The sequence below is a fragment of the Filicampus tigris genome, chromosome 4 (genome assembly GCF_054856515.1).
Source record: "Filicampus tigris isolate MCC_2025a chromosome 4, RoL_Ftig_1.0, whole genome shotgun sequence".
Classification (NCBI taxonomy): domain Eukaryota; kingdom Metazoa; phylum Chordata; class Actinopteri; order Syngnathiformes; family Syngnathidae; genus Filicampus; species Filicampus tigris.
This window is the reverse complement of record NC_141220.1, coordinates 3,375,914-3,391,623: the sequence shown is the minus strand read 5'-3', so window position 1 is coordinate 3,391,623 and position 15,710 is coordinate 3,375,914. Positions and strand designations below refer to the sequence as shown.

General features: G+C 44.1%; 9 non-coding genes across 9 annotated transcripts; 5 read left to right on the top strand and 4 right to left on the bottom strand.

Moving 5' to 3' along the window:
- Nucleotides 1–712: 712 nt before the first annotated feature.
- trnam-cau (transfer RNA methionine (anticodon CAU)) lies at nt 713–784 on the top strand. Its single transcript has one exon. It is a non-coding gene; the product is annotated as a tRNA-Met (tRNA).
- Nucleotides 785–3,850: 3,066 nt separating this feature from the next.
- Nucleotides 3,851–3,932, bottom strand: trnal-aag (transfer RNA leucine (anticodon AAG)). Its single transcript has one exon. It is a non-coding gene; the product is annotated as a tRNA-Leu (tRNA).
- A 1,686-nt stretch (nt 3,933–5,618) lies between these two features.
- On the top strand, nt 5,619–5,690 carry trnam-cau (transfer RNA methionine (anticodon CAU)). The gene has a single exon. It is a non-coding gene; the product is annotated as a tRNA-Met (tRNA).
- A 1,013-nt stretch (nt 5,691–6,703) lies between these two features.
- On the top strand, nt 6,704–6,775 carry trnam-cau (transfer RNA methionine (anticodon CAU)). Its single transcript has one exon. It is a non-coding gene; the product is annotated as a tRNA-Met (tRNA).
- A 1,420-nt stretch (nt 6,776–8,195) lies between these two features.
- trnal-aag (transfer RNA leucine (anticodon AAG)) lies at nt 8,196–8,277 on the bottom strand. Its single transcript has one exon. It is a non-coding gene; the product is annotated as a tRNA-Leu (tRNA).
- A 1,686-nt stretch (nt 8,278–9,963) lies between these two features.
- On the top strand, nt 9,964–10,035 carry trnam-cau (transfer RNA methionine (anticodon CAU)). Its single transcript has one exon. It is a non-coding gene; the product is annotated as a tRNA-Met (tRNA).
- Nucleotides 10,036–11,455: 1,420 nt separating this feature from the next.
- trnal-aag (transfer RNA leucine (anticodon AAG)) lies at nt 11,456–11,537 on the bottom strand. The gene has a single exon. It is a non-coding gene; the product is annotated as a tRNA-Leu (tRNA).
- A 1,686-nt stretch (nt 11,538–13,223) lies between these two features.
- trnam-cau (transfer RNA methionine (anticodon CAU)) lies at nt 13,224–13,295 on the top strand. The gene has a single exon. It is a non-coding gene; the product is annotated as a tRNA-Met (tRNA).
- Nucleotides 13,296–14,715: 1,420 nt separating this feature from the next.
- Nucleotides 14,716–14,797, bottom strand: trnal-aag (transfer RNA leucine (anticodon AAG)). The gene has a single exon. It is a non-coding gene; the product is annotated as a tRNA-Leu (tRNA).
- Between the last annotated feature and the right edge of the window lie 913 nt (nt 14,798–15,710).

The window sequence follows — 15,710 nt, the reverse complement described above, 5'->3', positions numbered from 1 at the left end:
AGTCAGGACCCGTCCCCCCACCCTCAGGCGGAGGGAGGCTACCCTCTCGTCCACCGGGGTAAACCCCAATGTACAGGCGCCAAGCCAGGGGGCAATAAGTATGCCCACACCTGCTCGGCGCCTCTCACCCTGGGCAACTCCAGAGTGGAAGAGTGTCCAACCCCTCTCGAGAGGACTGGGACCAGAACCCAAGCTGTGCGTGGAGGTGAGCCCGACTATATCTAATCGGAACCTCTCAGCCTCACAAACCAGCTCAGGCTCCTTCCCTGCCAGAGAGGTGACATTCCATGTCCCAAGAGCTAGTTTTTGCTGCCGGGGATCGGACCGCCAAGGTCCCCGTCTTCCGCCGCCGCCCAGCTCACACGGCACCCGACCCCTTTGGCCCCTCCCACCAGTGGTGAGCCCATGGGAAGGGGGACCCACGTATCCTTTTCGGGCTGAGCCCGGCCGGGCCCCATGGGTGCAGGCCCGGCCACCAGACGCTCGCCGTCGAGCCCCACCTCCAGATGTGTTATAGTGTATTGGAAAACAAAGCAAAAACTGAGAAGGAGAATGACACAGTAGAGAAGGGAAATCTCAAGTCAAAGCTCAGCTGTAAACCTGCACTTCAGAAAAACAGCAATCTTTTCAGGACAGGGATATGCAGATTTTGGACATCCAACCCAATCCTTTCTAGAAAGAAAGTGAATAATACAAAGGTTATGAAACAAACAGCAGAGTGGCGCAGCGGAAGCGTGCTGGGCCCATAACCCAGAGGTCGATGGATCGAAACCATCCTCTGCTATCTGTGATGGGTTGTTCATTACCTGAACCCTACCATTTGGATCTTTTTCAAAGGCTTTAAGCATTGATCATGAGAGAGAGTAAAGTTCGGATTTTCCTACTGTATGGAACTTGCACGTGGAAATTGACATTTTAAAAACTCAGCTGACTTTGCATTGGAAAAATCCTCCTATTTTCACTTTTAGTATGAACTGCGCTTGTACCCATCATGTTGGCATTCTTGTTTAACATTTGAACGGCAAAGATATTGACATGAAGGCAGGAAACCTTGACAAGATAGAACAAGTTTGTGTGGCAAGACAACAAAACTGAGCACACTACCTCAACAGACAGGGAAGTGGCAGTATTTGAAACCACAACTCAAGACAGAGTGGAATATAAATCCAGGGGATAATACCGCTCTTCCACACTACCTTATGATACTTCACTTTAAAGGAACTTTGTTTGAAAGGTTAAGACTGCGAATAAAAACCAGCTGCAGGATCCCCTGTATCCCCAATGATAGCCAACCTTTAACTGACCAGACACCGCCGAGAAAATGCTTCCCCTCGGGGATGTCATCAGGGGACACGGCATCAGCTTTCACAGCTATGCTGATGACACGCAGCTGTATATTGCCGTGTCTCCTGATGACACAGGACCCATTGATACCCTTTTAAATTGCATTTTAGATATCAAGTCATGGATGGCAGATAATTTCCTACAGCTCAATCAGGACAAGACTGAGGTTTTAGTTATCGGTCCCGAAGGTCAGAGAGAGAAGCTTTTACCAAAACTACACATTTTTAATCCCTCACATTGTGTGAAGAACATTGGCGTCATTTTTGACTCTGAGCTCAGTTTTATTCCTCATATTAAAAATGTAACCAAGATTGGTTTTTATCACCTTAAGAATATCGCCAGAGTCCGCCCGTTTCTCTCTCAGGCTAACACGGAAGTGCTGATGCATGCCTTTATTTCCTGTCGTTTAGATTACTGTAATGCCCTGCTCTCTGGCCTCCCGAAAAAGATCATTTCACTCCTGCAACTACTGCAGAATTCAGCCTCTCGGGTGCTGACGAGAACCAGAGGGCGGGAGCACATTACGCCAGTTTTGAAATTGCTGCATTGGCTCCCTGTGTGTTTCAGGATCGATTTTAAAGTACTTTTATTAGTTTATAAATGTGTTAATGGTCTTGGGCCATCTTATTTATCTGATTTGCTTTTATCATACCAGCCCTCGCGGATCCTGAGGTCCTCTGGTGCCGGCCTTTTATTTATTCCAAGGGTGAGGTCCAAAATGTATGGCGAGGCTGCATTCAGCCGTTTTGGTCCTCACCTTTGGAATAGCCTGCCAGAGGACATCAGGTCTGCAGAGACTGTTGATATTTTTAAGAGGAAGCTCAAGAGACACCTTTTTAGTTTGGCTTTCAACAACTTTTAAATAATTTATCTTTTCTTTTTTGATTGAAGATAATTCTATGTTTTGCTTTGAATGTTTTAAAGCACTTTGAGTTGCATTTTTATGCATGAAAAGTGCTATATAAATAAAATGTGATTGATTGAAAAACAATCTGGTCAATGCTGTCTTGCACAGTGAGGAATACAATGATGTGTTATAGTGTATTGGAAAACCAAGCAAAAACTGAGAAGGAGAATGACACAGTAGAGAAGGGAAAACTCCTCAAGTCAAAGCTCAGCTGTAAACCTGCACTTCAGAAAAACAGCAATCTTTTCAGGACAGGAATATGCAGATTTTGGACGTCCAACCCAATACTTGCTAGAAAGAAAGTGAATAATACAAAAGTCATTAAACAAACAGCAGAGTGGCGCAGCGGAAGCGTGCTGGGCCCATAACCCAGAGGTCGATGGATCGAAATCATCCTCTGCTATCTGCAAAGGGTTGTTCATTACATGAACCCTACCCTTTGGATCTTTTTCAAAGGCTTTCAGCATTGATCATGAGAAAGTTTAAAGTTTGGATTTTCCTACTGTTTGGAACTTGCACGTGGAAATTGACATTTTAAAAACTTAGCTGACTTTGCATTGAAATAATCCTCCTTTTTTCACTTTTAGTATGAACTGCGCTTGTACCCATCATGTTGGCATTCTTGTTCAACATTTGAAAGGCAAAGATATTGACATGAAGGCAGGAAACCTTGACAAGATAGAACAAGTTTGTGTGGCAAGACAACAAAACTGAGCACACTGCCTCAACAGACAGGGAAGTGGCAGTATTTGAAACCACACCTCAAGACAGAGTGGAATATAAATCCAGGGGATAATACTACTCGGCCACACGACCTTAAGATACTTCACTTTAAAGGAACTTTGTTTGAAAGGTTAAGACTGCGAAGAAGAACCGGCTGCAGGATCCCCTGATCCCCTATGATAGCCAACCTTTAACTGACCAGACACCGCAGAGAAAAGCAATCTGGTCAATGCTGTCTTGCACAGTGCGGAATACAATGTTGTGTTTTAGTGTAATGTAAAAAAAAAGCAAAAACTGAGAAGGAGAATGACACAGTAGAGAAGGAAAAACTCCTCACGTCAAAGCTCAGCTGTAAACCTGCACTTCAGAAAAACAGCAATCTTTTCAGGACAGGAATATGCATATTTTGGACGTGTCCAACCCAATACTTGCTAGAAAGAAAGTGAATAATACAAAGGTTATGAAACAAACAGCAGAGTGGCGCAGCGGAAGCGTGCTGGGCCCATAACCCAGAGGTCGATGGATCAAAACAATCCTCTGCAATCTGTGGTAGGTTAGTCACTCCCACTGTGCTGTACTTAGGATGTTGATAAAAGCCTATGGTTTTAAGCATTGATATTGATCAAAAAACGTTTCAACTCTTGGGAACTTGCATGTGCGAGATGATGACTTCCTCGGTTCACTCACTTTATATGAGAAAAGTCTACGTTTTTGCACTTTTAACATAGACTGTGAATGTATGCATCATGAGGGCAATCCATTTCAACATGTGAAGACCAAGGTTATTGACATGAAGGAAGGAACATTGATGGGAGTGAATGGATTGGTGTGGCAAGACAACACCATTGAGTGTATTAACCCCAACTGAGGTGTAAATGGCAGTGGTGGGACTTGAACCCACGCCTCAAGAGAGACTGGAGCCTTAATCCAGTGCCTTAGACCGCTCGGCCACACTACCTAAGTTTATGTAACCAAGACAGGACCTTTGTTTGAAAAAATTAAGAGTCGGACGGAAAATTTCAGAGCTACTGGATCACTTGCCACGCCCATTGTTGCCAACTTTTACATAGAGGACGTGGAAAGTCTCTTTTTCGGGACAGGGCCATTTTTGTAGCTGTGTAGAAAATAACCCACACTCACTGACCAATACTTTATAGTCATAACACACACTGGAAGACAAAATGAGCATTATCACGACCCTAAAACATAGACCTGAAGACCTCCAAATAGCCCGCAAGGCAGCGAGAGAACATAGGCACCTTAGGGAAGACCTCGAAACCTGAGGTGACCCCATCTGGTCCATCGTAAAAAGTGCATTGAGTTCAAGGAGGGACAAAAGCATAGAGGATGAAAAAGAAAAGAGTGCAGAAACAATATTGTCTTTCCGGATGTATCAGCTCCATCTGAAAAACAACAAAGGATTTCCATCTTAGACGACATTCCAATACACTTCAAACCCGGCAACACCCTGGGACAAAGGCTGGAACAGTCCCAAAAACAAGCACCCCACAGGAAAGCAATCTGGTCTATGCAGTCAAGCATGGTGAAGAACGAATTGATTTGTATTGTGTTTTGGGGAAACGAAGCAAGCACTGAGCAGGAGAATGACAGAGTATAGAAGGGCAAACTTCCCAAGTCAAAACTCAGCTGTCAACCTGCACCTCAGAAAAACGGCACTTTTCAGACCAGGAATGTGCATATTCTGGACAGAGAACACAGTCCAGGCGCTATTAAATGCTCGTGCGAGCCAGTACTTGCAAGAAAGAGGGAATGAACACTAAAAACACAGACCAATGCACAGCGGTAGCGTGCTGGGCCCATAACCCAGAGGACGATGGATCGAAACCATCCTCTGCTATCTGTGATGGGTTTTTCATTACCTGAACCCTACCCTTTGGATCTTGTTAAAATGATTCAAGCGAAGGTCATGAGAACATTTAATGTTCGGATTTACCAATTGTTTGGAACTTGCACATGGAAATTGACCTTTTAAAAACTTAGCTGACTTTGCATTGGAAAAATCCTCCTATTTTCACTTTTAGTATGAACTGCGCTTGTACACACCATGTTGGCAGTCTTGTTCAACATTTGAAAGGCAAAATATATTGACTTGAAGGCAGGAAACTTTGAGAAGATAGAACAGGTTTGTGTGGCAAGACAACAAAAGTGAGCACAATACCTCAACAGACACGGAAATTGTGGTATTTGAAACCACACCTCAAGACGGAGTAGAATATAAAGGCAGGGGACAATACCACTCGGCCACACTATCTTAAGATACTTCGCTTCAAAGGACCTTTGAAAGGTTAAGACTGCGAAGGAAACCCAGCTGTGGGATCCCATGTATCCCCGATGATAGCCAACCTTTAACTGACCAGACACCGCCGAGAAAAGCAATCTGGTCAATGCTGTCTTGCACAGTGAGGAATACAATGATGTGTTATAGTGTATTGGAAAACCAAGCAAAAACTGAGAAGGAGAATGACACAGTAGAGAAGGGAAAACTCCTCAAGTCAAAGCTCAGCTGTAAACCTGCACTTCAGAAAAACAGCAATCTTTTCAGGACAGGAATATGCAGATTTTGGACATCCAACCCAATACTTGCTAGAAAGAAAGTGAATAATACAAAGGTTATGAAACAAACAGCAGAGTGGCGCAGCGGAAGCGTGCTGGGCCCATAACCCAGAGGTCGATGGATCGAAACCATCCTCTGCTATCTGAGATGGGTTGTTCATTACCTGAGCCCTACCATTTGGATCTTTTTCAAAGGCTTTAAGCATTGATCATGAGAAAGTTTAAAGTTCGGATTTTCCTACTGTTTGGAACTTGCACGTGGAAATTGACATTTTAAAAACTTAGCTGACTTTGCATTGAAATAATCCTCCTATTTTCACTTTTAGTATGAACTGCGCTTGTACCCATCATGTTGGCATTCTTGTTCAACATTTGAAAGGCAAAGATATTGACATGAAGGCAGGAAACCTTGACAAGATAGAACAAGTTTGTGTGGCAAGACAACAAAACTGAGCACACTACCTCAACAGACAGGGAAGTGGCAGGATTTGAAACAACACCGCAACACAGAGTGGAATATAAATCCAGGGGATAATACTACTCGGCCACACTACCTTAAGATACTTCACTTTAAAGGAAGTCCGCTGATAGTGTAGTGGTACACACGCCTGAGTTGTGTGCGGGGAGCGTGGGATCGATTCCCGCTCAGTGACAGTGTCTATGTGTGCCCTGCGACTGGCTGGCGACCAGTTCGGGGTGTAGTCTGCCTTCGCCCATTGACGGCTGGGATAGGCTCCAGCAACTCCCCGCGACCCTATATAGGATAAGCGGTTTGGAAGATGACATGACATGACTTTAAAGGAACTTTGTTTGAAAGGTTAAGACTGCGAAGAAGAACCGGCTGCGGGATCCCCTGATCCCCTATGATAGCCAACCTTTAACTGACCAGACACTTCCGAGAAAAGCAATCTGGTCAATGCTGTCTTGCACAGTGAGGAATACAATGATGTGTTATAGTGTATTGGAAAACCAAGCAAAAACTGAGAAGGAGAATGACACAGTAGAGAAGGGAAAACTCCTCAAGTCAAAGCTCAGCTGTAAACCTGCACTTCAGAAAAACAGCAATCTTTTCAGGACAGGAATATGCAGATTTTGGACATCCAACCCAATACTTGCTAGAAAGAAAGTGAATAATACAAAGGTTATGAAACAAACAGCAGAGTGGCGCAGCGGAAGCGTGCTGGGCCCATAACCCAGAGGTCGATGGATCGAAACCATCCTCTGCTATCTGAGATGGGTTGTTCATTACCTGAGCCCTACCATTTGGATCTTTTTCAAAGGCTTTAAGCATTGATCATGAGAAAGTTTAAAGTTCGGATTTTCCTACTGTTTGGAACTTGCACGTGGAAATTGACATTTTAAAAACTTAGCTGACTTTGCATTGAAATAATCCTCCTATTTTCACTTTTAGTATGAACTGCGCTTGTACCCATCATGTTGGCATTCTTGTTCAACATTTGAAAGGCAAAGATATTGACATGAAGGCAGGAAACCTTGACAAGATAGAACAAGTTTGTGTGGCAAGACAACAAAACTGAGCACACTACCTCAACAGACAGGGAAGTGGCAGGATTTGAAACAACACCGCAACACAGAGTGGAATATAAATCCAGGGGATAATACTACTCGGCCACACTACCTTAAGATACTTCACTTTCAAGGAAGTCCGCTGATAGTGTAGTGGTACACACGCCTGAGTTGTGTGCGGGCAGCGTGGGATCGATTCCCGCTCAGTGACAGTGTCTATGTGTGCCCTGCGACTGGCTGGCGACCAGTTCGGGGTGTAGTCTGCCTTCGCCCATTGACGGCTGGGATAGGCTCCAGCAACTCCCCGCGACCCTATATAGGATAAGCGGTTTGGAAGATGACATGACATGACTTTAAAGGAACTTTGTTTGAAAGGTTAAGACTGCGAAGAAGAACCGGCTGCGGGATCCCCTGATCCCCTATGATAGCCAACCTTTAACTGACCAGACACCGCAGAGAAAAGCAATCTGGTCAATGCTGTCTTGCACAGTGAGGAATACAATGTTGTGTTATAGTGTAATGTAAAACAAAGCAAAAACTGAGAAGGAGAATGACAGAGTAGAGAAGGAAAAACTCCTCACGTCAAAGCTCAGCTGTAAACCTGCACTTCAGAAAAACAGCAATCTTTTCAGGACAGGAATATGCATATTTTGGACGTGTCCAACCCAATACTTGCTAGAAAGAAAGTGAATAATACAAAGGTTATGAAACAAACAGCAGAGTGGCGCAGCGGAAGCGTGCTGGGCCCATAACCCAGAGGTCGATGGATCAAAACAATCCTCTGCAATCTGTGGTAGGTTAGTCACTCCCACTGTGCTGTACTTAGGATGTTGATAAAAGCCTATGGTTTTAAGCATTGATATTGATCAAAAAACGTTTCAACTCTTGGGAACTTGCATGTGCAAGATGATGACTTCCTCGGTTCACTCACTTTATATGAGAAAAGTCTACGTTTTTGCACTTTTAACATAGACTGCGAATGTATGCATCATGAGGGCAATCCATTTCAACATGTGAAGACCAAGGTTATTGACATGAAGGAAGGAACATTGATGGGAGTGAATGGATTGGTGTGGCAAGACAACACAATTGAGTGTATTAACCCCAACTGAGGTGTAAATGGCAGTGGTGGGACTTGAACCCACGCCTCAAGAGAGACTGGAGCCTTAATCCAGCGCCTTAGACCGCTCGGCCACACTACCTAAGTTTATGTAACCAAGACAGGACCTTTGTTTGAAAAAATTAAGAGTCGGACGGAAAATTTCAGAGCTACTGGATCACTTGCCACGCCCATTGTTGCCAACTTTTACATAGAGGACGTGGAAAGTCTCTTTTTCGGGACAGGGCCATTTTTGTAGCTGTGTAGAAAATAACCCACACTCACTGACCAATACTTTATAGTCATAACACACACTGGAAGACAAAATGAGCATTATCACGACCCTAAAACATAGACCTGAAGACCTCCAAATAGCCCGCAAGGCAGCGAGAGAACATAGGCACCTTAGGGAAGACCTCGAAACCTGAGGTGACCCCATCTGGTCCATCGTAAAAAGTGCATTGAGTTCAAGGAGGGACAAAAGCATAGAGGATGAAAAAGAAAAGAGTGCAGAAACAATATTGTCTTTCCGTATGTATCAGCTCCATCTGAAAAACAACAAAGGATTTCCATCTTAGACGACATTCCAATACACTTCAAACCCGGCAACACCCTGGGACAAAGGCTGGAACAGTCCCAAAAACAAGCACCCCACAGGAAAGCAATCTGGTCTATGCAGTCAAGCATGGTGAAGAACGAATTGATTTGTATTGTGTTTTGGGGAAACGAAGCAAGCACTGAGCAGGAGAATGACAGAGTATAGAAGGGCAAACTTCCCAAGTCAAAACTCAGCTGTCAACCTGCACCTCAGAAAAACGGCACTTTTCAGACCAGGAATGTGCATATTCTGGACAGAGAACACAGTCCAGGCGCTATTAAATGCTCGTGCGAGCCAGTACTTGCAAGAAAGAGGGAATGAACACTAAAAACACAGACCAATGCACAGCGGTAGCGTGCTGGGCCCATAACCCAGAGGACGATGGATCGAAACCATCCTCTGCTATCTGTGATGGGTTTTTCATTACCTGAACCCTACCCTTTGGATCTTGTTAAAATGATTCAAGCGAAGGTCATGAGAACATTTAATGTTCGAATTTACCAATTGTTTGGAACTTGCACATGGAAATTGACCTTTTAAAAACTTAGCTGACTTTGCATTGGAAAAATCCTCCTATTTTCACTTTTAGTATGAACTGCGCTTGTACACACCATGTTGGCAGTCTTGTTCAACATTTGAAAGGCAAAATATATTGACTTGAAGGCAGGAAACTTTGAGAAGATAGAACAGGTTTGTGTGGCAAGACAACAAAAGTGAGCACAATACCTCAACAGACACGGAAATTGTGGTATTTGAAACCACACCTCAAGACGGAGTAGAATATAAAGCCAGGGGACAATACCACTCGGCCACACTATCTTAAGATACTTCGCTTCAAAGGACCTTTGAAAGGTTAAGACTGCGAAGGAAACCCAGCTGTGGGATCCCATGTATCCCCGATGATAGCCAACCTTTAACTGACCAGACACCGCCGAGAAAAGCAATCTGGTCAATGCTGTCTTGCACAGTGAGGAATACAATGATGTGTTATAGTGTATTGGAAAACCAAGCAAAAACTGAGAAGGAGAATGACACAGTAGAGAAGGGAAAACTCATCAAGTCAAAGCTCAGCTGTAAACCTGCACTTCAGAAAAACAGCAATCTTTTCAGGACAGGAATATGCAGATTTTGGACATCCAACCCAATACTTGCTAGAAAGAAAGTGAATAATACAAAGGTTATGAAACAAACAGCAGAGTGGCGCAGCGGAAGCGTGCTGGGCCCATAACCCAGAGGTCGATGGATCGAAACCATCCTCTGCTATCTGAGATGGGTTGTTCATTACCTGAGCCCTACCATTTGGATCTTTTTCAAAGGCTTTAAGCATTGATCATGAGAAAGTTTAAAGTTCGCATTTTCCTACTGTTTGGAACTTGCACGTGGAAATTGACATTTTAAAAACTTAGCTGACTTTGCATTGAAATAATCCTCCTATTTTCACTTTTAGTATGAACTGCGCTTGTACCCATCATGTTGGCATTCTTGTTCAACATTTGAAAGGCAAAGATATTGACATGAAGGCAGGAAACCTTGACAAGATAGAACAAGTTTGTGTGGCAAGACAACAAAACTGAGCACACTACCTCAACAGACAGGGAAGTGGCAGGATTTGAAACAACACCGCAACACAGAGTGGAATATAAATCCAGGGGATAATACTACTCGGCCACACTACCTTAAGATACTTCACTTTCAAGGAAGTCCGCTGATAGTGTAGTGGTACACACGCCTGAGCTGTGTGCGGGCAGCGTGGGATCGATTCCCGCTCAGTGACAGTGTCTATGTGTGCCCTGCGACTGGCTGGCGACCAGTTCGGGGTGTAGTCTGCCTTCGCCCATTGACGGCTGGGATAGGCTCCAGCAACTCCCCGCGACCCTATATAGGATAAGCGGTTTGGAAGATGACATGACATGACTTTAAAGGAACTTTGTTTGAAAGGTTAAGACTGCGAAGAAGAACCGGCTGCGGGATCCCCTGATCCCCTATGATAGCCAACCTTTAACTGACCAGACACCGCAGAGAAAAGCAATCTGGTCAATGCTGTCTTGCACAGTGAGGAATACAATGTTGTGTTATAGTGTAATGTAAAACAAAGCAAAAACTGAGAAGGAGAATGACAGAGTAGAGAAGGAAAAACTCCTCACGTCAAAGCTCAGCTGTAAACCTGCACTTCAGAAAAACAGCAATCTTTTCAGGACAGGAATATGCATATTTTGGACGTGTCCAACCCAATACTTGCTAGAAAGAAAGTGAATAATACAAAGGTAATGAAACAAACAGCAGAGTGGCGCAGCGGAAGCGTGCTGGGCCCATAACCCAGAGGTCGATGGATCAAAACAATCCTCTGCAATCTGTGGTAGGTTAGTCACTCCCACTGTGCTGTACTTAGGATGTTGATAAAAGCCTATGGTTTTAAGCATTGATATTGATCAAAAAACGTTTCAACTCTTGGGAACTTGCATGTGCGAGATGATGACTTCCTCGGTTCACTCACTTTATATGAGAAAAGTCTACGTTTTTGCACTTATAACATAGACTGTGAATGTATGCATCATGAGGGCAATCCATTTCAACATGTGAAGACCAAGGTTATTGACATGAAGGAAGGAACATTGATGGGAGTGAATGGATTGGTGTGGCAAGACAACACAATTGAGTGTATTAACCCCAACTGAGGTGTAAATGGCAGTGGTGGGACTTGAACCCACGCCTCAAGAGAGACTGGAGCCTTAATCCAGCGCCTTAGACCGCTCGGCCACACTACCTAAGTTTATGTAACCAAGACAGGACCTTTGTTTGAAAAAATTAAGAGTCGGACGGAAAATTTCAGAGCTACTGGATCACTTGCCACGCCCATTGTTGCCAACTTTTACATAGAGGACGTGGAAAGTCTCTTTTTCGGGACAGGGCCATTTTTGTAGCTGTGTAGAAAATAACCCACACTCACTGACCAATACTTTATAGTCATAACACACACTGGAAGACAAAATGAGCATTATCACGACCCTAAAACATAGACCTGAAGACCTCCAAATAGCCCGCAAGGCAGCGAGAGAACATAGGCACCTTAGGGAAGACCTCGAAACCTGAGGTGACCCCATCTGGTCCATCGTAAAAAGTGCATTGAGTTCAAGGAGGGACAAAAGCATAGAGGATGAAAAAGAAAAGAGTGCAGAAACAATATTGTCTTTCCGTATGTATCAGCTCCATCTGAAAAACAACAAAGGATTTCCATCTTAGACGACATTCCAATACACTTCAAACCCGGCAACACCCTGGGACAAAGGCTGGAACAGTCCCAAAAACAAGCACCCCACAGGAAAGCAATCTGGTCTATGCAGTCAAGCATGGTGAAGAACGAATTGATTTGTATTGTGTTTTGGGGAAACGAAGCAAGCACTGAGCAGGAGAATGACAGAGTATAGAAGGGCAAACTTCCCAAGTCAAAACTCAGCTGTCAACCTGCACCTCAGAAAAACGGCACTTTTCAGACCAGGAATGTGCATATTCTGGACAGAGAACACAGTCCAGGCGCTATTAAATGCTCGTGCGAGCCAGTACTTGCAAGAAAGAGGGAATGAACACTAACAACACAGACCAATGCACAGCGGTAGCGTGCTGGGCCCATAACCCAGAGGACGATGGATCGAAACCATCCTCTGCTATCTGTGATGGGTTTTTCATTACCTGAACCCTACCCTTTGGATCTTGTTAAAATGATTCAAGCGAAGGTCATGAGAACATTTAATGTTCGGATTTACCAATTGTTTGGAACTTGCACATGGAAATTGACCTTTTAAAAACTTAGCTGACTTTGCATTGGAAAAATCCTCCTATTTTCACTTTTAGTATGAACTGCGGTTGTACACACCATGTTGGCAGTCTTGTTCAACATTTGAAAGGCAAAATATATTGACTTGAAGGCAGGAAACTTTGAGAAGATAGAACAGGTTTGTGTGGCAAGACAACAAAAGTGAGCACAATACCTCAACAGACACGGAAATTGTGGTATTTGAAACCACACCTCAAGACGGAGTAGAATATAAAGCCAGGGGACAATACCACTCGGCCACACTATCTTAAGATACTTCGCTTCAAAGGACCTTTGAAAGGTTAAGACTGCGAAGGAAACCCAGCTGTGGGATCCCATGTATCCCCGATGATAGCCAACCTTTAACTGACCAGACACCGCCGAGAAAAGCAATCTGGTCAATGCTGTCTTGCACAGTGAGGAATACAATGATGTGTTATAGTGTATTGGAAAACCAAGCAAAAACTGAGAAGGAGAATGACACAGTAGAGAAGGGAAAACTCCTCAAGTCAAAGCTCAGCTGTAAACCTGCACTTCAGAAAAACAGCAATCTTTTCAGGACAGGAATATGCAGATTTTGGACATCCAACCCAATACTTGCTAGAAAGAAAGTGAATAATACAAAGGTTATGAAACAAACAGCAGAGTGGCGCAGCGGAAGCGTGCTGGGCCCATAACCCAGAGGTCGATGGATCGAAACCATCCTCTGCTATCTGAGATGGGTTGTTCATTACCTGAGCCCTACCATTTGGATCTTTTTCAAAGGCTTTAAGCATTGATCATGAGAAAGTTTAAAGTTCGGATTTTCCTACTGTTTGGAACTTGCACGTGGAAATTGACATTTTAAAAACTTAGCTGACTTTGCATTGAAATAATCCTCCTATTTTCACTTTTAGTATGAACTGCGCTTGTACCCATCATGTTGGCATTCTTGTTCAACATTTGAAAGGCAAAGATATTGACATGAAGGCAGGAAACCTTGACAAGATAGAACAAGTTTGTGTGGCAAGACAACAAAACTGAGCACACTACCTCAACAGACAGGGAAGTGGCAGGATTTGAAACAACACCGCAACACAGAGTGGAATATAAATCCAGGGGATAATACTACTCGGCCACACTACCTTAAGATACTTCACTTTCAAGGAAGTCCGCTGATAGTGTAGTGGTACACACGCCTGAGTTGTGTGCGGGCAGCATGGGATCGATTCCCGCTCAGTGACAGTGTCTATGTGTGCCCTACGACTGGCTGGCGACCAGTTCGGGGTCTAGTCTGCCTTCGCCCATTGACGGCTGGGATAGGCTCCAGCAACTCCCCGCGACCCTATATAGGATAAGCGGTTTGGAAGATGACATGACATGACTTTAAAGGAACTTTGTTTGAAAGGTTAAGACTGCGAAGAAGAACCGGCTGCGGGATCCCCTGATCCCCTATGATAGCCAACCTTTAACTGACCAGACACCGCAGAGAAAAGCAATCTGGTCAATGCTGTCTTGCACAGTGAGGAATACAATGTTGTGTTATAGTGTAATGTAAAACAAAGCAAAAACTGAGAAGGAGAATGACAGAGTAGAGAAGGAAAAACTCCTCACGTCAAAGCTCAGCTGTAAACCTGCACTTCAGAAAAACAGCAATCTTTTCAGGACAGGAATATGCATATTTTGGACGTGTCCAACCCAATACTTGCTAGAAAGAAAGTGAATAATACAAAGGTTATGAAACAAACAGCAGAGTGGCGCAGCGGAAGCGTGCTGGGCCCATAACCCAGAGGTCGATGGATCAAAACAATCCTCTGCAATCTGTGGTAGGTTAGTCACTCCCACTGTGCTGTACTTAGGATGTTGATAAAAGCCTATGGTTTTAAGCATTGATATTGATCAAAAAACGTTTCAACTCTTGGGAACTTGCATGTGCGAGATGATGACTTCCTCGGTTCACTCACTTTATATGAGAAAAGTCTACGTTTTTGCACTTTTAACATAGACTGTGAATGTATGCATCATGAGGGCAATCCATTTCAACATGTGAAGACCAAGGTTATTGACATGAAGGAAGGAACATTGATGGGAGTGAATGGATTGGTGTGGCAAGACAACACAATTGAGTGTATTAACCCCAACTGAGGTGTAAATGGCAGTGGTGGGACTTGAACCCACGCCTCAAGAGAGACTGGAGCCTTAATCCAGCGCCTTAGACCGCTCGGCCACACTACCTAAGTTTATGTAACCAAGACAGGACCTTTGTTTGAAAAAATTAAGAGTCGGACGGAAAATTTCAGAGCTACTGGATCACTTGCCACGCCCATTGTTGCCAACTTTTACATAGAGGACGTGGAAAGTCTCTTTTTCGGGACAGGGCCATTTTTGTAGCTGTGTAGAAAATAACCCACACTCACTGACCAATACTTTATAGTCATAACACACACTGGAAGACAAAATGAGCATTATCACGACCCTAAAACATAGACCTGAAGACCTCCAAATAGCCCGCAAGGCAGCGAGAGAACATAGGCACCTTAGGGAAGACCTCGAAACCTGAGGTGACCCCATCTGGTCCATCGTAAAAAGTGCATTGAGTTCAAGGAGGGACAAAAGCATAGAGGATGAAAAAGAAAAGAGTGCAGAAACAATATTGTCTTTCCGTATGTATCAGCTCCATCTGAAAAACAACAAAGGATTTCCATCTTAGACGACATTCCAATACACTTCAAACCCGGCAACACCCTGGGACAAAGGCTGGAACAGTCCCAAAAACAAGCACCCCACAGGAAAGCAATCTGGTCTATGCAGTCAAGCATGGTGAAGAACGAATTGATTTGTATTGTGTTTTGGGGAAACGAAGCAAGCACTGAGCAGGAGAATGACAGAGTATAGAAGGGCAAACTTCCCAAGTCAAAACTCAGCTGTCAACCTGCACCTCAGAAAAACGGCACTTTTCAGACCAGGAATGTGCATATTCTGGACAGAGAACACAGTCCAGGCGCTATTAAATGCTCGTGCGAGCCAGTACTTGCAAGAAAGAGGGAATGAACACTAAAAACACAGACCAATGCACAGCGGTAGCGTGCTGGGCCCATAACCCAGAGGACGATGGATCGAAACCATCCTCTGCTATCTGTGATGGGTT